Source organism: Lissotriton vulgaris, chromosome 4_1 (assembly GCF_964263255.1).
Source record: "Lissotriton vulgaris chromosome 4_1, aLisVul1.2, whole genome shotgun sequence".
Taxonomy (NCBI): Eukaryota; Metazoa; Chordata; class Amphibia; order Caudata; family Salamandridae; genus Lissotriton; species Lissotriton vulgaris.
Genome location: NC_141691.1, coordinates 1,120,315,430 through 1,120,340,490, shown reverse-complemented (window position 1 = coordinate 1,120,340,490; position 25,061 = coordinate 1,120,315,430).

Genomic DNA, 25,061 nt, shown 5'->3' with positions numbered 1-25,061 from the left:
TCTTCCTCATTTGCATATTTTTATTGGCCTCACATGTGCCGTTTTTGTGCCGCTTTCTGGGACCTGCAGTTCATTTATGCAGTCTTTGTACCCTCCAGTGGGTTTGGTGCCTACGCTGTCTTGTGGGGGCTATTTTCAAAGGCTCTCCATTAAGCCCCGAGTGAGACGCAGCCTGCCATATTAAATTACCTGCTTCACTGTTCGCTTTTCGAAAAATTCAAACGCGCAGTCTTTTCCTTTTTTCCAGGTTGGTGCGATCTCTCCACGGCCTATATATATATATAAGACCTACTGGCAGTCGCCAGTAGGTATATATAGTTAGGACCTAGTTACCATAGGAAATTTGAACATTCTATTGGGAATAACTTTGGCGCCGATTGAGGGATCTGCCTGTAATTTTCCTTAAACTTGCCTCGCTACACTCCGCTCCTTCCCTGAAAGTTTCGGGGGGATTCGTCAAGCGGGCCACATGTTAATTTCCATAGGGACATTCTGACGGTACACAGTCAAAATATTGAGAATTAAATATCGACCTACCAAAATATCGTGTTAGAAATTTCGAAGGTGCAGAATATCCATGTCAAGAATATCGTTGGACAGAATATCGACCCTAAGGTAAGTAATATCGAAATTCTTCATATCGATGTAAGTAATATCGAAGTTAGTAATATCGATAGCATATATATCGATGTTACTAATTTCGATGACACTAATATCGATATTTGTATTATATTTTTGTTTTTTATTATGTATGTGTTATATGTTTTACTTAAGTATTTAAAATAATTAATATTATATGTGTATTAATTATACATATTAATACATTTATTTATAAGCAAATTATATGTTTTAGTACCGGAGCGGGTTGTGGGTTTATAGGGGAATAGGGTGGGAAGTAATTTAATTATGTTAAATTGATTATTAATTAGTAGGATTTATTAATACATTGTAATTAATTGGTGATTATTTTTAATTAATTGGAAATTTATTTTAGTAGTTAATAATAATTAATTTTAAATAATTGGTAATTACATTTAATTAATTGGTAAATCATTTTTATTAATTGATTAATTGATAAATATGTTCTGTAGCGGGTTGTGGGTTTATAGGGGAATAGGGTGGGAAGTAATTTAATTATGTTAAATGAAAAATTAATTAGTAGTTATTAAATAATTTTAAATAATTGGTAAATAAATTTAATTAATTGGTATTTCATTTTAATAATTTGATTAATTGATATATATGTTCTGTAGCGGGTTGTGGCTTTATAGGGGAATAGGGTGGGAAGTTACTTAATTATGTTTAATTAATTATTAATTAGTAGGAATTATAAATTAATTTTAATTAATAGGTAATTCATTTTAATTAATTGGTAATGATTTTTAATTGATTGGTAAATAATTTTAATAAATTGATAAACACAAAAATGTATTCTGTTGTGGGTAGTGGGTTTATAGGGGAATAGGGTGGGAAGTAACTTTAATTTAATTAGGTAATAATGTTTTTACATTTTTTTTTTAATAATATAATTGTTAATGAATTAATAATTGGTAATTAAATATTATAAAATGGTTTTTTTTAATATTTATTTTTGGTTAAATATATTTAGCTAATCATGTTTTTTTTTATTATGTATAGGTATTGTATATGGTTTATATTTATTTAATAGTTTATATTATTATAATTAAAAAAGCTTTTATTTATAAGTATGTTATTTTAACCCCTACGCTATCCAACACTTTCCCTACTGTTGCACTCTCTGGAGTAGGAATAGTAATTGTTACCCCTACGCTATCAAACATTTTCCCTACTGTTGCACTCTCAGGAGTGGGAATAGTAATTGTTACCCCTACGCTATCCAACACTTTCCCTACTGTTGCACTCTCAGGAGTGGGAATAGTAATTTTTACCCCTACGCTATCCAACGCTTTCCCTACTGTTGCACTCTCTGGAGTGAGAATAGTAATTTTTACTCCTACGCTATCCAACGCGTTCCCTACTGTTGCACTCTCTGGAGTGGGAATAGTAATTTTTACCCCTACACTATCCAAAGCTTTCCCTACTGTTGCACTCTCTGGAGTGGGAATAGTAATTTTTACCCCTACGCTATCCAACGCTTTCCCTACTGTTGCACTCTCTGGAGTTGGAATAGTAATAGTTACCTCTACGCTAGCCAACGCTTTCCCTACTGTTGCACTCTCAGGAGTGGGAATAGTAATTGTTACCGCTACGCTATCTAACACTTTCCCTACTGTTGCACTCTCAGGAGTGGGAATAGTAATTTTTACCCCTACGCTATCCAACGCTTTCCCTACTGTTGCACTCTCTGGAGTGGGAATAGTAATTTTTACTCCTACGCTATCCAACGCTTTCCCTACTGTTGCACTCTCTGGAGTGGGAATATTAATTTTTACCCCTACGCTATCCAAAGCTTTCTCTACTGTTGCACTCTCTGGAGTGGGAATAGTAATTTTTACTCCTACGCTATCCAACGCTTTCCCTACTGTTGCACTCTCTGGAGTGGGAATAGTAATGTTTACTCCTATGCTATCCAACACTTTCCCTACTGTTGCACTCTCAGGAGTGGGAATAGTAATTTTTACCCCTACGCTATCCAACGCTTTCCCTACTGTTGCACTCTCTGGAGTGGGAATAGTAATTTTTACTCCTACGCTATCCAACGCTTTCCCTACTGTTGCAATCTCTGGAGTGGGAATAGTAATTTTTACCCCTACGCTATCCAAAGCTTTCCCTACTGTTGCACTCTCTGGAGTGGGAATAGTAATTTTTACCCCTACGCTATCCAACACTTTCCCTACTGTTGCACTCTCAGGAGTGGGAATAGTAATTTTTACCCCTACGCTATCCAATGCTTTCCCTACTGTTGCACTCTCTGAAGTGGGAATAGTAATTTTTACTCCTACGCTATCCAACGCTTTCACTACTGTTGCAATCTCTGGAGTGGGAATACTAATTTTTACCCCTACGCTATCCAAAGCTTTCCCTACTGTTGCACTCTCTGGAGTGGGAATAGTAATTTTTACCCCTACGCTATCCAACGCTTTCCCTACTGTTGCACTCTCTGGAGTAGGAATAGTCATTTTTACTCCTACGCTATCCAATGCTTTCTCTACTGTTGCACTCTGTGTAGTAGGAATAGTAATTTTTACTCCTACGCTATCCAATGCTTTCCCTACTGGTGCACTCTCTGGAGTGGGAATAGTAATATTTACCCCTATGCTATCCAACGCTTTCCCTACTGTTGCACTCTCTGGAGTGGGAATAGTAATTTTTACTCCTACGCTATCCAACGCTTTCCCTACTGTTGCACTCTCTGGAGTGGGAATAGTAATTTTACTCCTACGCTACCCAACGCTTTCCCTACTGTTGCAGTCTCTGGAGTGGGAATAGTAATTTATACTCCTACGCTATCCAACGCTTTCCCTACTGTTGCACTCTCCGGAGTGGGAATAGTAATTTATACTCCTACGCTATCCAACGCTTTCCCTACTGTTGCACTCTCTGGAGTGGGAATAGTAATTTATACTCCTACGCTATCCAACGCTTTCCCTACTGTTGCACTCTCTGGAGTGGGAATAGTAATTTTTACCCCTACGCTATCTAAAGCTTTCCCTACTGTTGCACTCTCTGGGGTGGGAATAGGAATTTTTACCCCTACGCTATCCAACGCTTTCCCTACTGTTGTACTCTCTGGAGTGGGAATAGTAATTTTTACTCCTATGCTATCCAACGCTTTCTCTACTGATGCACTCTCTGGAGTGGGAATAGTAATTTTTACCCCTACGCTATCCTAAGCTTTCCCTACTGTTGCACTCTCTGGAGTGGGAATAGTAATTTTTACTCCTACGCTATCCAACGCTTTCCCTACTGTTGCACTCTCTGGAGTGGGAATAGTAATTTTTACCCTTACGCTATCCAAAGTTTTATATAATTAATTGTAAAAATATTAAAAGTATATTTTAATTTTTTATATTTTTTACATTTTATTTATCGTATTGTTTTATGTTTGTAAATGTATTTGTAATTTAGAATATACTTTATTAATTTATAAATTAGTAAAATAATTATTACAACTTATTGTTCAGTACATATATATTATATATTTACTGTATATTTTTAATGAATGTTTTATTATTATATATGTATTATTTATTAATTTTAAACATTATTAGTTACTTTTAACTATGTAGATTTTATTTATTAGTGTTATATACTTTATTTTACATTTATATTTTAAAAGAAAAAAACGATATTTTTAACATCGATATTTTTTACATCTACATTATTTTTTCGATATTTTTGTACTTACCATGTTGTAGATAGGATGTCGATATTCTTGCCCTCGATATTTTTGACTCGATATTTCTGTAGGTCAATATTTTGGAGGTCGATATTCTGTCAGTGATCCCATTCTGACAAAGCTACAGCTCGAACGGCTGAACAGAGATACACCAGATTTGGCAAAATGGTAGGGACTGGTATGCAGCAGTGCCTTTTGTATGTTTGGTGTAAATCCCTCCAGTAGTTTTTGAGAAAATTGAATGTGAAATTGAGTCCAATGCAATTTTCCATAGGACCTTTAGACACAGCTACAGCCCGAACGGCTGAATGGAATTACTGCAAACTGGGCAAAATGGTAGATCCTGGTATACAGAAGTGCCTTTTGTATATTTGGTGAAAATCCCTTCAGTAATTGTTGAGAAAATTGACTTTTTTCAAATTATATATCTATGGGGGGGCACGGTACGCGCACGGGCTTGCTCCGTCCTTGCACTGTTCTTTTACGTGCGCGGACCTTAACGTGCGCGCGCTGGATTCTGATTGGCTGTTGGACGTCTGTCAACATTCCAGTCAGTCGAAAAGAGGAAGTGCTGTCCGCCATCTTGTTTTTGTGGCAGATGATAGTGCTCGTAAACAGAAGTGTAATAGTTGACAAGGAGGCAGGGTAGAGATTCCTGAGCCCCCTAGGTTTTGTCATGGGGTCTGTAAAGGACCCCGAAGGTTAAAAAAAATGAAAACATTTTTTTTTTTAATTCGCGGGGTCCGCGCACCGTGTGCGGACTTCGGCTCAAAAAGACAAAAAAGGAATACATTACAATAAGAAGTTTTAGTGTTTAGATGTTGGTTGAGTGCAACATTGAGTGATGACTCTTTCACCTTTGGGTTTAGGTAGGTGTTTTGGGGAGAGTTAGTATGGTAATTGGTAGAGAGCATTGGGGGTAAGTTGAACATTATGTGAGTTTGAAAGTGTTGATAATTTGCACCAATTAAAATATTACTTTGGTTTTGATTTTGTGTGTGATAAAATGTGATTGGCTTGGTATGTGAATATGTATGAGAAATGAGAGGGAAACACAGTCATTTTGAGATTTTAGTGTTTGAGGTATACTTCTGAGGTGTGACATTGACACAGAATTTACTGTTCAACAATTTTCTAGAAGGTGAGTTGTTAATTTGTAAGGAGTACTAAGGTAGATCTGGTTGTACTCAGATGAGGGCTGTAAATGAAATGGCATTTGTAAAGCTTGCAGTTTAGAAAAAAAGAGGATGACATTCACTGCACTTGAAATTTAAGAAATGATTAGTGCTTTTTGAAAATGCAGTACAGCATATTAGGATGCATAGTTCTGTTTTTTAAAAGAAGGAATTCTAATGGTTCAGAAAAGGTCATTGAAAGGAACATTGCACATGATTAGCTGTTTGTTACATTGCTTATGCTCTGCATTTCCCTTGCTTGGATTTCCCCATTGCTTAGCCACTGCATCTAGAAGAATGTTTGATGACACACTAGAATGTTTGGAACCTGACTGCTCTGAGCAGAGGCAGTTGATGGCAGACAGGCTGAGAGAGAGAAGAACTGCTCCTGGTGGGGTTTTTATTATTACATCGGTGCACGTATGGACCTTGAGCCACTCTGAAGTGACGGAGCTGACGTGCCGCCATATTATGTTGGACTGCTGGGGTTTCATTTGAGCTCTGTGTTTAGTGTCCTTGGAGGTCTTCAATTTAAAAATGTTTTCCTCAGCATTTTGGAATATCTCAAGCATGACTGTCAACATGAGGTAAAACATTTTTTTTGGGCCTTCTGGATTATTTCAACATGACTGTTTTTGTTTTCATCTGAGATTCAAACGTCCCGCTCGCACATCGTATTTGCCTGCATTTTCCCGGTGACAGGCACACCTTTGTCTTTAAAGAGATTCCGTTTTAATTTCAACACATCTTGCCTGTCTGCAACTTTACTCGGTGACAGGCACACCCTTGACTTTAAGGAAGTGGTGTTATTATTTAATAAAACCTTCCTGTTTATGCTTTTGTTTTATATTTTAGGAATATTTACAGAGTAACGTTTTATTTAACCTGCAAATGTTTTTCATTTATGTATTTCTGGGAAGACTGCACATCATTTTAGTTGCCATGTTTTTTTTTTCTTATTATATGAGTTGCATGTGTGTACTTTGTATGTGTGTACTTTGCATGATGTATTTTGAATATGGGAGCCATGTTTATGCTCAACGTATGTTGAGGTGCCCTATCATTTTTTATTCAGATTTCTGGTTTTAGTTATTTATGGAGTGAGCCATTATTATGCTCTACTTTTGGTTGTGGTGCTCAATTAGTTTTTTTTTCTCTCGTGTTCATTTGCAGATATTTTTGATTCTGATATGCTGATTTGAACCACAAGTGTGCTCAATTTGTTTTGAGGTGTTCAATGCTATTTTGTTTTTCTTGAAGATTAATTGTTCAGGTGTTTGAACTTATTAGAGTGTATTTTTGCTGGAGCCACTTCGGTGCTCATGTTTGAGGCGCTCCATTTTGGATATGTACTTTTGGGGGAGCCACTTCGGTGCTCATTTTTGAGGCGCTCCATCCTTTTCAATTGTTTAATGTTGTGAAGAGCCGTAGGTTGCTCAATTTTCTGGTTTTGGACTCTGAGGGGTTCAATTGTTTAATGCTGTGAAGAGCCGCAGTTGCTCAATTTTCTTGTTATGGACTCTGAGGGGCTCAATTGTTTGATGTTTAGAAGAGCAGTAGTTGCTCAATTTTCTTGGTATGGACTCTGAGGAGTTCCATTGTTCAATGTTGTTAAAAGCCGCAAGTTACTCTATTGGCTGATATGAACCACGCAAGTGCTCTAATGTTTAGAGGAGTTCATATTGTATTTATTTTGTTGTGAAGAGCCGCAAGTTACTCTATTGGCTGACATGAACCACAGAAGTGCTCTAATGTTTAGAGGAGTTCATATAGTATTTATTTTGGATATGGAGGTTGTCGAAGATTATATGAACATCTGTTTAATTTTCCCTAGGAAGGGGGATGGGGTCACTATATTTGTGAATGCAATTATATTTGAGTATGCAATTGTGAATATATTTGTAAATGCAATCCTTATTATATTTCAACTGTTATATATTTAAGAATGCAATGCAATGTGTTCCATTCATATGATTTGTACATATATTCTCTTATCTTTGTTTGTTGTTTTCTAAGGAAGGGGGATGTGTTACATCTTGCTTATGCTCTGCATTTCCCTTGCTTGGATTTCCCCATCGCTTAGCCACTGCATCTAGAAGAATGTTTTATGACACACTAGAATGTTTGGTACCTGACTGCTCTGAGCAGAGGCAGTTGATGGCAGACAGGCTGAGCGAGAGAAGAACTGCTCCTGGTGGGGTTTTTATTATTACATCTATTGATCATTTAATTGTTAACTTAACTTGGATTAACCTACAATAAATCATACCTACTTATACTTACTGGATTCAAGCACTTTATTTGCTACACTGTTATATTGAAAGGCCAAAGAATCTTGCTGGATTCATTTGCAACATAGTATGATGAACTTTTTACCTGTGTCCTTCTTAGGTGGGAGTTACCATAGTAACAGGTTGAATGAGCACTAGGGGGATGGGTGAATATTATGTGAGTTTGAAAGTGTGGGAATGTAGAACCAATTGAAATGTTAGTTTAGTTTTGAAATAGTGTGGGAAGACATTTCATTGGTTAAGACCTGAGATATGTGTGAAGAATGAGTGGGAAAGTGTGCCAGTGTCTGAGCTGCATTTCAGAGATTCTGCTTAAGAAAATCTGCTGTGTGTTTGACACTGTTCTATATTTTCAAAAGCGATTTTAAAGGTGAGTAATATAGAGAGAGTGCTGTTTGCAGTATTGGGAAGCATCACAAGCATATTGGGCTTCATTACTGTTGTATTTTGAAAATGAGTCAGGTTTCTGCATTGTAGTGTAGTGCTCATTTAAATGGGTTGTGCTCTGTGTGTAAAATGATTTACCATGCTAAATGTTTTTTGATAAAATGTGTGGCTTAAAGATTTTTGACAAGGATCACAGTGAGTGTCTGTGTGAATTAAGGAATTATATTTTCACCTTTTTCCATAATGTTAACTGATTGGTGCATATTAGAAATTACATTTTGAAATGAGTTAGGTTTCAGCAATGTAATGTAGTGCATACTGAAATGGGCTGTGTTCTGTGTCTAAATCGATTTACCATGCTAAAGGATTTTTGCTGAAATGTGTGGCTATAATATTTTTCACAAGGGTCACACTGTGTGTGTATGTGAATTAAGGAATTATATTTTTATCTTTTTCCATAATGTTAGCTGTGTGTGCTTACAGTTTGTAGCTTTTAGTTTATAGGGTAGACTTCTTTTTAAATTGTTTTTAATGCTTGGATTTAATGCTGGTATGGAGATAGTGTAATGGTTTCATTGGACTTCTAAATATGCTCCTTTTTTAGAAGTGTCTTGCGCAACCTTTAACATGGGTGCAAGCAGTGAATGTATGGAGAGGGATAGGAATAGCAGATAGAAAAAAAATATGAAATGGTGTGGGAGATGCATAAAGGATTTCACTAATGGCATCAATTGAGATGGAATATAAGATAAAGGGGGGCATATTTACAAGCCCCTTGCGCAATGTAGTGCATATTGAAATGGGCTGTGTTTTGTGTCTAAATCGATTTACCATGCTAAATGATTTTTGCTGAAATGTGTGGCTATAATATTTTTTCACAAGGGTCACACTGTGTGTATGTGAATTAAGGAATTATATTTTCATCTTTTTCCATAATGTTAGATGTGTGTGCTTACAGTTTGTATCTTTTAGTTTATAGGGTAGACTTCTTTTTAAATTGTTTTTAAAGCTTAGATTTAATGCGGGTATAGAGATAGTGTAATGGTTTCATTGGACTTCTAAATATGCTCCTTTTTTAGAAGCGTCTTGCGCAACCTTTAACATGGGTGCAAGCAGTGAATGTATGGAGAGGGATAGGAATAGCAGATAGAAAAAAATATGAAATGGTGTGGGAGATGCATAAAGGATTTCACTAATGGCATCAATTGAGATGGAATATAGGATAAAGGGGGGCATATTTACAAGCCCCTTGCGCAATGTTTGACAAGGGTGTAAGCAGAAAATGCATGCAGAGTAATAAAATTGGCACACTTATAAGAATATGAAATGGTGTGAGAGATGCATAAAGGATTTTACTAATGGCATAAATTGATATAGAATATACAAAAAAGAGAGGCATATTTACAAGCCCCTTGCGCAATGTTTGACAAGGGTGTAAGCAGAAAATGCATGCAGAGTAATAACATTGGCACACTTATAAGAATATGAAATGCTGTGAGAGATACGTAAAGGATTTTACTAATGGCATAAATTGAAATAGAATATACAAAAAAGAGAGGCATATTTACAAGCCCCTTGCGAAATGTTTGACATGGGTGCAAACAGAAAATGCATGCAGAGTAATAAAATTGGCACATAGAGAAGAATATAAAATGCTGTGAGAGATGCGTAAAGGATTTTACTAATGGTTTAAATTGAGATAAAATATACAAAAAAGAGAGGCATATTTACAAGCCCCTTGCGCAATGTTTGACATGGGTGCAAGCAGAAAATGCATGCAGAGTAATAAAATTGGCACACAGACAAGAATATGAAATGCTGTGAGAGATGCGTAAAGGGTTTCACTAATGGCATAAATTGAGATAGAATATACAAAAAAGAGAGGCATATTTACAAGCCTCTTGCACAATGTTTGCATGGGTGTAAGCAGAAAATGCATGCAGAGTAATAAAATTGGCACACAGACAAGAATATGAAATGCTGTGAGAGATGCGAAAAGGATTTTTCTAATGATATAAATTGAGATAGAATATACAAAAAAAGGCATATTTACAAGCCCTTTGTGCAATGTTTGACATGGGTACTAGCAGAAATGCATGCAAAGTAATAAAATTGGCACACAGACAAGAATATGAAATGCTGTCAGAGATGCGTAAAGGATTTTAATAATGGCATAAATTGAGATAGAATATACAAAAAAGAAAGGCATATTTACAAGCCCCTTGCGCAATGTTTGACATGGGTGCAAGCAGAAAATGCATGCAGAGTAATAAAATTGGCACACAGACAAGAATATGAAATGCTGTGAGAGATGCGTAAAGGATTTTACTAATGGCATAAATTGAGATAGAATATACAAAAAAGAGAGGCATATTTACAAGCCCCTTGCGCAATGTTTGACATGGGTGCAAGCAGAAAATGCATGCAGAGTAATAAAATTGGCACATAGACAAGAATATGAAATGCTGTGAGAGATGCGTAAAGGATTTTACTAATGGCATAAATTGAGATAGAATATACAAAAAAGAGAGGCATATTTACAAGCTCCTTGTGCAATGTTTGACATGGGTGCAAGCAGGAAATGCATGCAGATTAATAAAATTGGCACACAGACAAGAATATGAAATGCTGTGAGAGATGTGTAAAGGGTTTTACTAATGGCATCATTTGAGATGGAATATAAGATAAAGAGGGTCATATTTACAAGCCCCTTGCGCAATGTTTGACATGGGTGCAAGCAGAAAATGCATGCAGAGTAATACAATTGGCACATTGGTAACATCATGGAAAAAGATGAAAATATAATTCCTTAATTCACATACACACTCAGTGTCAAAAATCTAAAAGCCAGTCATTTCAGCAAAAAACATTTAGCATGGTAAATCGTTTCAGGCACAGAGAGTGAGATGACACATACACACAAACAGACAGATGGTGCAGGCAGAGAGGTATATGAGACACACAAAGAGAGATGGGATCCCGGGATGCCAGGTATTGTACCACACAGGCGCGTAGGATGGCGAAGACAGCGAAGATAGCAGAAGATCGAAAGATGATGCATCGCGAACATGTTACTACATTGACCAGAGTCCTTAGGGGCGACACCGCCGTTGTGTGAGTAGTGTGCGACCCCACCCCCATTTGTAACCTAAAAGCTCCCTTGAGCAGCGGGCTGAAGAGCCTGGGATCCCGCACCTACGTGCCTGTGTGGTACTATACCTAGCAGATATTGGCAGCCATCGGCAACCCCAGAACACTGCCTATCCCTGCTGACAAGGGGTGATACCCCGAAACACGTGTCCAGGGATAGCGAAGACAGCGAAGATAGAAGAAGATCGAAAGATGATGCGTCGCGAACACGTTACTACATTGACAAGAGTCCTTAGGGGCGACATCGCCGGTGTGTGAGTAGTGTGCGACCCCACCCCATTTGTAACTTTAAAGCTCCCTTGAGCAGCGGGCTGACGAGCCTGGGATCCCGCACCTACGCGCCTATGTGGTACTATACCTGGCAGATATTGGCAGCCATCGGCAACCCCAGAACACTGCCTATCCCTGCTGACGAGGGGTGATACCCCGAAACACGTGTCCACGGATGGCGAAGACAGCGAAGATAGAAGAAGATCGAAAGATGATGCATCGCGAACACGTTACTACATTGACCAGAGTCCTTAGGGGCGACACCGCCGGTGTGTGAGTAGTGTGCGACCCCACCTCCATTTGTAACTTTAAAGCTCCCTTGAGCAGCGGGCTGATAAGCCTGGGATCCCGCACCTACGCGCCTGTGTGGTACCATACCTGGCAGATATTGGCAGCCATCGGCAACCCCAGAACACTGCTTATCCCTGCTGATGAGGGGTGATACCCCGAAACACGTGTCCAGGGATGGCGAAGACAGCGAAGATAGAAGAAGATCGAAAGATGATGCATCGCGAACACGTTACTAAATTGACCAGAGTCCTTAGGGGCGACACCGCCGGTGTGTGAGTAGTGTGCGACCCCACCCCCACCAGTCATTTTGTCCATGTGGAATGCTGACATGGATATTCAATATGTTGCTGACAACTCTATTGCTGTGGCTCGATATGTAACGTCTTACATCACAAAATCAGAAAAGACAGAACTGAAGGAAATGTGGGAGGATATTTTGCATGAAAAGAGCCTAAGTAAGAAATTATACAGTTACGGTTTGAAGATGTTGTCGCATTGAGAAATTGGAGCATATGAATGTTCAGATCGGTTATCATCAGCAAGTCTGTATGCCAAATCGAGATCCATCATTTGGGTGAGTCTAGGTCTTGCTGCAACACGAAACCGAGTTTTGAAGTCTGCACAAGAAATTGAGTATTTGGCGGAGTTTCACCCAAACAGTACAGATATTTGGAAGACAAATATGTTGGATACATATTATCCAAATAGAAGTATTCATCTTGAGAATGTTTGTCTCTATGAAGTACTGCAAAGCTATACTTTTAAGAGAAATATGACAGAAGATATCAATAAAGGAGTATATGCTGTAATTGGATGTGAAGGATGTCTGGTGAAACAAAGAAAAGGACGTTTGATTAATCATCGTAAATTGAGTTGCGAATCTCCTGATAAAAGGGAATTTTACTATTTAGCTCTTTTGCAACTCTTTAAGCCATGGCGTTCAGAAAAGGAACTACTTGGAGATTTTCTCTGTTTTGAAGATTCTTTCAATGCAACCAAGGATACCATAGCAATTCCTGTTTTTCCAAATTATCTGCAAATGTTGAACGATGAAATACAGCAAGAAGCTACCATTGCAGCAGAGATTGCTAGAGACAGTTCTCAAGACAGTCAAAGTTCTGTTTCGTTGAGTCAGGATCCACTAGGAAGACCAATTATCCAAAATGAAGCTGCCACTGCCATGGAAGAGGTGGAAAGAGCCATGGAACAAGCTCAAGAGGATGTAATTAATTTAGAAGATTTGGAAAATCAACTAAACGTGGAGCAGAAACAAATATATGATGAAGTCACAGAACAGATTGAGCATGGTTTACGTCATGATAAAAAAGAGTGCTCATGTATGTCATTTGAACCTGTCCGACTGTATGTGAGTGGAGAAGCCAGAACTGGGAAACGTTTTCTGATTAAATCAATTGCAACTTATCTGCAGAAAAGAACAGAGTCATCACTGTCTTGTGTTGTTACTGCTCCAACTGGGTTGGCAGCACATAATATTAAAGGGATTACTTTACATCTTTTATTGATGCTGCCAGTAGAGCATGATAATAAATTACAATACCACAAGCTATCTGGAGAAGCTTGTTGTGAAGTTGGTAGAGACTTACTACTTCTCACCCCTGAGGCGAAAAGCCGGGGGCTCTACGTGCTTTCCCTTTACTTCCTGGCATTTTACTGATAATATAGAACTGTTTGCAGCACTATTTTAAAAATTGTGTATATATTTTAGTCAGCCCGTTTTTAGCTGCTAAACACTCACTATTTGCTCGGGCAAGATCGACATTGGCCCGAGGCCCCCCGAGGACTTTGCCTGACCGGTGCAGCCGATTTTAGGGCTGACGCCGGCAGGGTAGAACGGTCGCCATCTTGGGGAGGAAGAAAGGAAGAGGTAGCGGTCCAGTTGTTGGACGCTACCCGAGTGGCAAAGGTATTTAAATCGCGCTCTCCCGCCCTACATCAGACTTACTACTTCTCACCCCTGAGGCGAAAAGCCGGGGGCTCTACGTGCTTTCCCTTTACTTCCTGGCATTTTACTGATAATATAGAACTGTTTGCAGCACTATTTTAAAAATTGTGTATATATTTTAGTCAGCCCGTTTTTAGCTGCTAAACACTCACTATTTGCTCGGGCAAGATCGACATTGGCCCGAGGCCCCCCGAGGACTTTGCCTGACCGGTGCAGCCGATTTTAGGGCTGACGCCGGCAGGATAGAACGGTCGCCATCTTGGGGAGGAAGAAAGGAAGAGGTAGCGGTCCAGTTGTTAGGACGCTCCTACTCCCCCCCCCACTGGATATAATGATGACATCCTCCCGTCCGCGCAGCGGGCGGGCGCAGCGGGCGCGCCGGCGGCGCGCCGAAGGCGCGCCAAAGGCAAGCCCGTCTACGCCCGTCCGCGGCAGTCCGGGGCACGGGGCCAGAACCCCTGCCTATCCCACCTCGCCTGCCACAACTCATATTAGGTACACTGCCAATGACTTGATTGCCTTACGCCCCAAGACTAATGAGAACTGCTGCCACACTTTGTCTGCAGACTCTCCCACCATGCATTGCGCGTCCTGCCATTTTACGATCATGAAGGGAAAGGATGTTAAGCTATTAGGAAAGACCTTGAAAATGTCACTACTTAACTGTAGATCCCTCAAAAAACACAGATCAGAAATACACGATCTTGTGTTAGATGGGGATCTCGATGTTCTTTTTTTAACCGAGACATGGCTTGACACAGCCTCGACTCCAGAAACCTTGGAGGCGGTCCCGGTAGGTTATAGCCTGCTCAGAATTGATAGAGAAAAACAGATAGGAGGAGGACTGGCCATAGTGCATAAGTGCGACCTACATTGCACCTTAGAGAAAACTACTCTGCTGAATAGTGAGAGTGGTTTTTTTTCGATAAAGATTAGTCCCAAAAGTAACATCAATGGACTTTTAGTATATAGACCTCCAGGTAAATCTTCACAATTTGCCACTCAGCTGATAGAACTTATAACGCAACATGCACTCCGACATAAGAAATTTCTCATTCTGGGAGACCTTAATTTTCATTTTGAAGATCTTAAATGCAGAGAGGCACAGGCCGTGATAGAGGCTCTGAATTCACTGTCACTAACACTGCAGTCACGATCTCCATCCCATCAACTAGGCCATCTTTTAGACCCTGTGTTTGCTAACTGGGAAGACCTCAAAATGAATACTCCGTTGCAGATCACATGGTCTGATCACTTTGTCATCCCCTTTGAGGTGCTAACTGTTCTACAGGATGGCAGTAAGATTAATTCTAATGTGCCCAACTCTAAACCTGTGAAACGCAGAGATTGGAAGAACTTTACAGAAGAAAAGTTTAAATCTGCCCTTGGGAGAGAACCTCCCCCCACCAACGATACCCTGGTTAAGGCATGGGAAGACTATGAAAAATGGATGTCCAGGGCTCTGGACACAGTAGCACCGTGGACATTTAAACCCCCTGTTAGAAAGACTCAAACGGCTCCCTGGTTCTCCAAAGAACTTAAGGAAGCTAAGGCCAAATGTAAAAATATTGAACGAGGATGGAGGAAAAACTATGATCCAGAGGACAAATTAAAATATAAAAATGAATTAAAAATCTATCATAAACTTATTAGAGCAGCTAAAGGTGTGCATTTTAAAGAACGTATTGAAAATGCAAAAAATCCCACTAAGGAACTTTTCTCTATATATAAAGAACTCACGGTGCCCACCAGACTTGAGGCTCTAGACACATACTCGAATGAGCTATGTGATGAGATTGCTGATTTTTTTGTGAAAAAAGTAGACTTAATACACGCTACTTTCACAGACAGCCCACATGACCATCACTCAATAGTGAGAAAGGTTCCCGATACCAAGCCCCTGTTGACAAGCTTCTCAGTCCCTAAGAGATCTGACCTGCTTCGGACTGTGAGAGAAATACACTCTGGATCCCCTCTGGATGTAATCTCCCCTAGTCGATGCACGGGAGCCCTTGATGGCATGATTGAGCAGATAGAACAGCTTATCGCTCTCTCTTTCCAGGAGTGCCATGTGCTGGAGGCTTGGAAAACCGCACAGGTAATACCCCTGAAAAAGAAAGCAAACATTCATATTTCTCAACTGCAAAACCTCCGCCCCATATCCCTCCTCCCCTTCTGTGGGAAAGTTGTGGAGAAGGTGGTGAATAAGCAACTTATGCAATTCATCGAAGAGAACTCTTGCCTCCACCCAACCCAGTCAGGTTTCAGAGCAGGTTATTCTACTGAATCTGCAGTCCTCTTTTCCACTGAACGCCTGAGACAACTTGTTGACGGAGGGCAGACAGCAGCGTTGGTGTTACTAGACCTCAGTGCAGCATTCGATACCGTGCTGCACTCAACGCTGCTGTCACGCCTCTCAGACATGGGAATAGAGGGACCAGCTCTGGAATGGATAAGATCCTTCTTGGAAAATAGGAGTTTTCAGGTTCATTGCCCTCCCTATAAGTCATCCCCCCGCAAGCTGAGGCATGGGGTTCCACAAGGCTCAAGTCTGAGCCCCACGCTGTTTAATATTTATATGGAGCCTTTAGCACATATTGTGGAATCCTATGGTGTGGATATCGTCACATACGCTGACGATACCCAATTGATAATTCAGCTTGCTAATAACCAGCCTGAGGAAGCCATTAATTTTTCCAATTGTATGAGAGCAGTGGCTGGGTGGATGAACAACAACTGCCTTCGCCTAAATGGCGAAAAAACCGAACTGCTAGTGGTCGGTAAATCTCTCTCTACCTGGTCGCAGGACTGGTGGCCGACGGAATTAGGGCCAATCCCCCGCTCAGCAGAGGTTGTCAGAAACCTGGGAATAATGATTGATGCGGAGCTTTCCTTCAAGCAACAAATTAGCAAAATCACTGGAAAATGCTTTGGAATATTAAAAACCCTCCGCAAAGTTCTCGACCTGCTCCCCTTTGGTGCCAGGAAGAAACTTATTCACGCCCTAGTCACGCCACACCTGGACTACGGCAACGCCCTTCTCCTTGGCCTGAGCAAAAAAGGCATTCAACAACTTCAGTGTGTCCAAAATGCCGCCGCCCGCTTGGTATTGAACCTTCCACGTAGGGCATCCGGTTCCACGGCATTGCGTAAACTTCACTGGCTCCCCATTGTGGAGCGTATCAAATTTAAGGCATTATGCATGGCTCACCGTATTGCCCAGGGAAAAGGTCCATACTACTTGCAAAAACTCCTTATCATCCATCGTCCTATCCGAAATCTTAGATCTGCTGGAGTGATGTTATTCAAACTCCCCCGAGTTCACAGATCCAGAATGGGAGGTAACTCCTTCCGTTTCTTGGCTAGCAAACACTGGAACAGCCTCCCCTTGAATCTTCGGATGGAGCCCTCCGAAACAAGATTCAGACAAAATCTAAAAACTCTTCTCTTTCCCAAGTAAATAGCTTTCTGATATATTCTAGGATTTTAGTGTAACTTGGTTTTAGCTTCATCTGAGAGCAGTAGTTTTTCAGCGCGGGGACACACCGTCATAGGTGTAACCAGGCGCTTAAGAAATGGTCTTATTATTATTATTATTAGAGTCCTGAAGAAAATGAAACTTCTTATCATTGATGAGGTAAGCATGGTTTCAAATGTGATGCTTTCTTTTGTGCATTTAAGAATGCAACAAATTCTTAAAACAGAGTATGATGTTTTATTTGGAGGCAAACACATCATTGTTTTTGGAGATCTACTACAGCTAACTCCAGTGAAAGGACAACCAGTGTTTAAGATGCTTACACATGAAGATACAAGAAAATGCCTAGGAAGCATTGGAAATGTGAATATTTGGTTATATTTTAAATATGCAGAACTGCTTCAAAACATGCGACAGGCAAAGGATAAAGATTATAAAAATATTCTACAAGATGTAAGAATTGGAAAAGTAACTGAACATGGTAAAGAAGCTTTACAGTCACAATTAATTTCAAATTTGTTTCCAAAGGAAAATATTCTCCCTGAGATTATTTATCAGAAAATTGCTGAAAACAAAACAGCAATATGCTTGATGCCAACTCTTCGAGAATGTTCAGTCTTCAACAACAAAATGTTAGAGTTAGAAAATCAAGAGATTGTGAAACTGGAAGCTATTGATAAAATAGAGCACGAAGGAGTTACTATTGTTTTGTCAGTAAAGTTGAAATCAAAGTTGAATTCTTTAGAGAAGACAATTTCTAAAACTGCTGGTTTTGAAAAGACTCTATATGTATGTTTAAATTGTCGTATAATTATACGACGGAATTTAAATGTGGAAAGAGGTTTAGTAAATGGAGCAATGGGTCATGTTGTTGATTTTGTGAATTACCGAAATAGAGATGGAATTGAATTTTTGAAAATTAAATTTGATGGACTTGAAGAAGTACAACAGTTTAGTCGTTGTTCTGTTCGATTTTTGCTTGTGAAAGATTTATATGTCCACCGAAAACAGTTTCCTGTTTCTTTGTCATATTCAGTAACTATTCATAAATCTCAAGGTTTAAGTGTAGATAGTGCTTTGATGAATATTGGAAGTTCTGTCTTCAAGGAGGGTATGGCATATGTTGCTTTATCTCGAGTCAGAACTTTATCTGGATTGTACTTGATTGATTTTGATGAGACAAAGATTAGTGCAGATCTAAATTGTGTAAAGGAATATAATAGGTTAAGAAGAGAGTATGCTCCAAATTTACCTCAATATCCTCTATTTGAAAATCATGTGGTAGGCCAAAAAAGAAGAAATGAGTAAAATAGTAGCAAGGCTGTAGCAAAAAAAAGAAAAGTAGATGAACCAGTAATTGTAAGCAGAAACAAAGAGGATTCTGTTGAAGATATTGTTGGATTTCAGTTTGAGAACAGTTCTGGTGTCAACTGCTATGCTAATGTAGTGGTTAATGTTGTTTTTTTTCTCAAAAGTTTGCAAGAACAGATTGTTGAAAATCGGGATCAAAGTTTTTGTTGTTTGTTGAATACTGTGTTTGAGAAATTTAGCAGTGATAGAACAAATATAGAAAGTGTTTCTGATATTCGAAATGATTTAGACATATGTTCTGGTATAACTCAATTTTCTCAGGATATTCAGCAAGATTGTCAGGAATTTCTAATGTACATGCTTGTTGTATTGCAAGAGGAAGGTTTGGATGTTGAAAATCTTTTTGGCCTTTCTTATAAATGGCAACATGTCTGCGATAATTGTTCCTTTTCAAGTAGTACAACAGTAGATCTTGAAAGATTTATATATTTGACTTTACCAGACTGCAAATCAGTGTCTTTTAATAATCTAGTTAGAGCAGCTGATCAAAACATGGTTTGTACCCAATGTAACTCTGCAATGCTATCAACATTATTTATACAAAGTTATGGACAGTACGTAATATTAAAGTTCCAACGATGTAGACCTGATGGAACTAAATTAACAACTTTAATAAAAAAATTTGTGGCTTCTCAATTATCAATTTGAGGAAGAACCTTTGTAACAGTAGCAATTATTTTCCATGATGGCCCTTCAACAACATCTGGACATTTTACAGCTTATTTAAAATGTCAAAAAGGCTGGACTTATTGTAACGATACTGTTTTGACTTTCCAAAAACATTTGTCTTTTGACTTAAAAAATTCTTACCTAGTGTTTTTACAACCTAAATTTTAGGAAAAGTAATTGGCCTAGAAAGATTGGAGCAATTAATAAAAGTTAGTCATCAGGATACTATATGGTGTTCAGATTCTGATAGTTTACTGGTTGTTTAAGGTTGTATGGACATGATACACATCCTTGGGTGGAGATATAAATATTGTTAGGTGTTACGAAAGACGTTGGAGCTTTTCATGCAGAAGGTTGGGAAATGGAAGGTCAAGAGTATTATTAAGTATTTTCCAAACCGAGGAATTTTTACGTACTATTTGGCCATGTGGGAAAATATATCAATGAAAAATGAGTTTCTCGGGTAAATGTTGATAATATATGTTTTTACATACGTTTGTAATGATACTCAATTGATTTTCAAACAACATTTGCCTTTTGACTTAACAAATTCTAACCTAGTGTTTTTAGAACCGAAATTTTAGTGAAAGTAATTGGACAATGAAGATTGGAGCAGTTAATAAAAGTAAGTGTGTTGTTCAAAATTAGTTTGTGAGTGAAAGTGATCAAGATAATTAGTAAACTGGTAGTTGTCATAGAGGTAGTGTAAGTGTATCACATAGTGAGTGATATCAGTATTTTAGGAAATGTTAATCAAGAGTAAGTCAGAGGTGCAAATATAATTATTGTTAGATGATGAAATAGATGTTGGACTTTTCATTTAGAAAGTCGGGTAAATGGAAGTTTAAAACTACTATTAAGTAATTTCCAAAAAGAGGACTTTCTGTATACCATTTGGCCATGTGGAAAGGTATGTAAATGAAGAATACGTATTTCGAGTAAATGTGGTTAATATATGTTTCTATATCACTTTAGTTTGAGAGTATAATAATGAGATACTGTATCTTAGAAATTGCTGTTTGGAAGAAAACATTTAAGATATGTTTTTCTAAGTTTTATGTTTTTTTTAAACACAATCATTTTGATTGTGTTTTCTTTTGCCCGCTGTGATATGATGAATAGTGTTGAACTCACTGTTTTTAGTGAAAATCAATATATTCTGAGAAAATCAAAAATAAACCATATAACATGTTGTACAAGTTAATTTGCATTTTGTATTGTGAAATATATATTATAACTGATTTGTTTACTCTCTTCCACAGATATTACATTTATAAGGTAAGTTCGACTAATAAAAAATACATTTTCATTACTTTTTTATTTATGTTTCTCTCTATCCTTCCCTTACTGCCTCTCTCTTAACCTCACTGCTTTCATCCCTTAAGTTTCTCACTCCCTTTCTCTTATGTTCACGTCCTTTAACTCATTCACATTTTGTCACTGACATTTTTTTGCTCCTTCACTCAGTCCCCTTCTCTCACTCTTTCCTTCACTCCCTCTATTTCCTCACTCTTTTACTTTTCTTGTCTCATGCTCATTTGCCTTTATTCATCCTCTATCACCTCTGTTTTGTCAAACTTACTGTCATTCTTTTACCCTACGTCACCCCTGTCCCCTTATTGTGCTTCCCTCACTTATCCTCATTCCCTATACTTCACTCCCCTTCTTCTTAGTCTTCTCACCCACTCATGTTAAGTCAGTCCCTTTGTTTCACTCCCCTTCACCTCTCTTTCCTTCCTTTGCCCACTCACTAATTCCCCTTCTGTCACTCACCTAACTGCAATTCAAACACACCTTTACAAAACTCCCTGTGTCCTCTTACTTTCTCTGTACTCTTCCATCACTCCCTCTCTCTTAGACTCACTGTTGTTAACGCACCTGCACTAATTCCCCCTTCCCTCTTCCTCATTTCCCTTCCCTAACTCCTCTTTCCTTTTTCTCCTGCTTTGTCTCTTGTATTGTGAATAATGTATTATAACTGATTTGTTTTTTCGTTTCCACAGACATTTCATTTATAAGGTAAGTACGACTGACCCAAAAAACTTTTTTATTTTTATTTTTGTCTATCCTTCCATCGCTCCCTGTCTCTTAGCGTGACTCTCTTCATCACCTCATTCTGTCACGTCTTTTCCCTCATCTACACTACCTCATTTTCCGTTCTTTGATCCCTCACTGAGTCTCCTTCTATCACTCCTTCCTTCACTCCCTGTGTGTAGTCAATCACTCACTCCCATTGTCTCACGCTCACTCGACTTTATCCACCCTCTATCATTTGTCTTTCTTCAACTTCACTGTCCTTCTCTCACTCACATCACCCTTGTTTCGTTAGGCTGCTTCCCTCAGTACCCTTTATTCCTATCTTTCACTCCCCTTCTCCTTTCTTGTTTCCCTCACTTACCTTTTCTCAGTGCATCTGATTTACTCCCCTTCACCTCGCTTTCCTTCTTTTGCTCCCTTACTCATTAACCTTCCCTCACTCACCTTACTCCACTTCACTTACTCCTTCTGTAACTCCCTTTGAACTCTGACATCCTCACTTCTCTTTCTTCACTGTCTCTCTGTTAGCCTTACTTCCGCTGTCTCTTCATTGTCTCACTGCCCTTCCTTTACACTCACTCTCTTTAACTCACCCACACTCCATCACTTGTCTTTCTTTGCTCCTTCACTCAGTCCCCTTCTCTCACTCTTTCCTTTACTCCCTCTGTGTCCTCACTCCCCTTGTCTCACGCTCATTCGCCATCTCTCTTTTGACTGTGCTATGTCTTCCTTTGCCTGTTCCATGTTTCTCTGTGTGTGTGCCATCTTACCCTCTGTCTGTACAATATATGCATGTGCGTGTGTCATCTTACCCTCTGCTTGCACCATCTCACCCTCTACTTGTTGTATCTCCTTCTCTGCCTGTACCATCTACCTGTGGCATGTGTCCCTCTGCATGTGCCATCTATCTTTCTTGACTCTTAATCTCCTTCCTTCTGTCTTGTATTGTGAAATATACATTGTATGCATTATAATTTATTTGTTTCTTGTGTTTTACAGATATTATATTTTTAAAAAATAATTTCTTTAAGTTTTTTTATATCTTAGAAGGTAAGTATAACAAATAAAAAACTTTTTTCGCGTCAGTGTCTAAGTTTTCAGTATTTATAAGGTAAGTATGAGAATCAAAAACAAGTTTGTTATCACTCTCTTATTGTGACAGAAAAACTGCCTCACTCTTTCTCAGTCCCTTGCTCCCTTTCTCTCTACATGTCTCTCCCTCGCAGTTAATCTTCTTTGCTCTCTCTTTCTACCACTCCTTCTCTTTACCTCAGTCAGTTTCCCTCTTTCTTTATTTTGTTAGGTTTGATCTTATTCTCCTTCCTTCACTCTGTTATCCATTTCTTACCTGTTAGTAAACCTTCATTTACTGGCACTCCACTTCCTCCAGTGCACTTCCTTCTCTCTGTTTCTAACACCTCTTCCCTTTTGTGTTCACTTTTGTTTACACTTCTTTGTTTTGAAAACTGTGCCACAGGCCCTTAAATATTCGTTAGTTACCACCGAATACTATACGGCCTCAAGGCCCTTAGGAATCAATGGCAATTACAGAATCTGTAAATACCGATTCGGTAAAATGACTGAATTATATAGATTCGGTAATGTCAAAAGAGAAATTACATACATCCCATTTACCTACTCTTAAATATTGAAGTAGTATGATTTGGGGCCCCATGTAAGTAGGCATTTACTGGTCGGTAACAGCCGAATTTGGCCGTTACCGACCGGTAAATGCTTTTTCCTATGTAGGAGGCATTTATTTACAGATTTGGTATTGTTACTGATTCTGTATTTACCGAATCGGTAAAATTACTGAATCGATAGAGACTCAGTAAAAATATCAAATATGCAAATTCTAATGTAGGTAGCACTGTTGACAGTGCTAGAGGCGTCTAAGAATTTGTTATTTACCACCAAATACAATTGCGTGGTAAATAAGGAATTCCTGTGTACATGCACATCTGTGCATGTACACATGTGCCATGTGGCACACATACATGCCCTAAGGGCATGTATGTGTGTCACATTGCACACAAGCCAAAAACAGGGATGCTACAGGGTGTCAAAGTGACACCCTGTTCCCCCTAGCAGCATTTGGAGTGGAGTGGTGTGGCTCACTGGTTAGAGGCGGCAGACCCGAGAGCAGAGAACAGCCTGGGACCAGGGTTCGATTCCCGACGCGGCAGGGTCTTGGACCAGGATCAGCAGACTTGATAATTCTCGCCTCGGTGCCTACTCTAATCAGGGATCACACTCGGCAACTCTGGGCATTAAGCTTGCCTCATCTCCACAACGGCCCCTCACAAACGCCGGGGATGCCTGGTTTCACCTTGGAGACTCCCAGGAGGGACTATCTCACAGGGAAAGCCAGGACGGGTTCCCCAGCGGTCTATAGCGCTACGAAGCCTGCGGTGCGGGTAGCAGTGCGCTTTAAAAGACACACAATTTACAATTTGGTATTTACCGATTCGGTAATTACCAAATCGGTTTTTGTCATTGATTCCTATGGGCTTCAAGGCCCATAGGATTCAAAGGCAAATACAGATTCGGTAATTACCGAATCGGTAATTACCGAATTTTACTGAATCGGTAATTAATTTGGTAAAAATACCTACATCCCCATTGCCAGCTCTTAAATACCGAATCGGTATGATTCAGTATTTAAGAAGTGGTAATATGGGATTACCTACATCGGGCCCTCTGTATTTATGAGTAGGTAAATTGAGATTTCGTACATCTGGCCCATTGAGTTGTAGCATATTTATATACATATGTTACATCTCAGTGCTTTGGAAGTAGTACAGTATACTATAGGTAAACACCTTATAGGTTTATGCTGTACCACATCCTTATAGTTTTACACTTTGACATTCACTATGACAAACTTTTATATACAAACATAGAAATTTAGTTCTTTCTTTAACCAGTAGAGGCAGTTCTAAAAATAACAGTTTTTTGTTTGTTTTTGTTTTGCTTGAAAAACTATGTAAAAAAATTAACTTTTTAAGGCAGATAATTGTTCAACCGGAACAAACTATGAAAAATAAAGAAAAAAATTATGGGGTACACCTGTGCTTCCTGTTTTTTTGCAGGATAACTTGAATTGACTCTTGTCCAAAGGCTATTAGTTTCTGGCAACGAATGCATTGCATCATCAAATTCTTAAGTTCTGGTTGGATATTTGCAACCATTGATGCTTGCATTGGTGGTGCTGTTGGTTGAGAAGAAGTGCTGGGAGCAGAGCCCTGCTCCTCTGATGATCTTTTCATTACAGCTTTACTCCAATTGTTTGGGTGTATATTCTTGACATGGCGTTCCATGCTAAAAAGTATGTTATGTTATGTTATGTTAGTATGTATTTATTAAGCGCTCGTACACCCGTGGGCTTCATGGCGCTATAGAAGAGAACACAACACAGCAGTTAAAAGAAGGTGATAATAAAACTCAGCAGTAAGCCTGTGAGAATAGCCAGGTTTTAAGGGAGTGTCGGAAGCTAAGAAGGTTACCGCTCAGTTTCATTTGAAGGGGAAGGGAATTCCAAAAGGTGGCTGCGAGATGGTCAAAGCAGCTACCACCTAGGCGCTTCCTTTTGTAAGATGGAACAATCAGTAAAGATTTTTGAGTGGAACGAAGATTGCGGGGTGGATTATATCTGAGA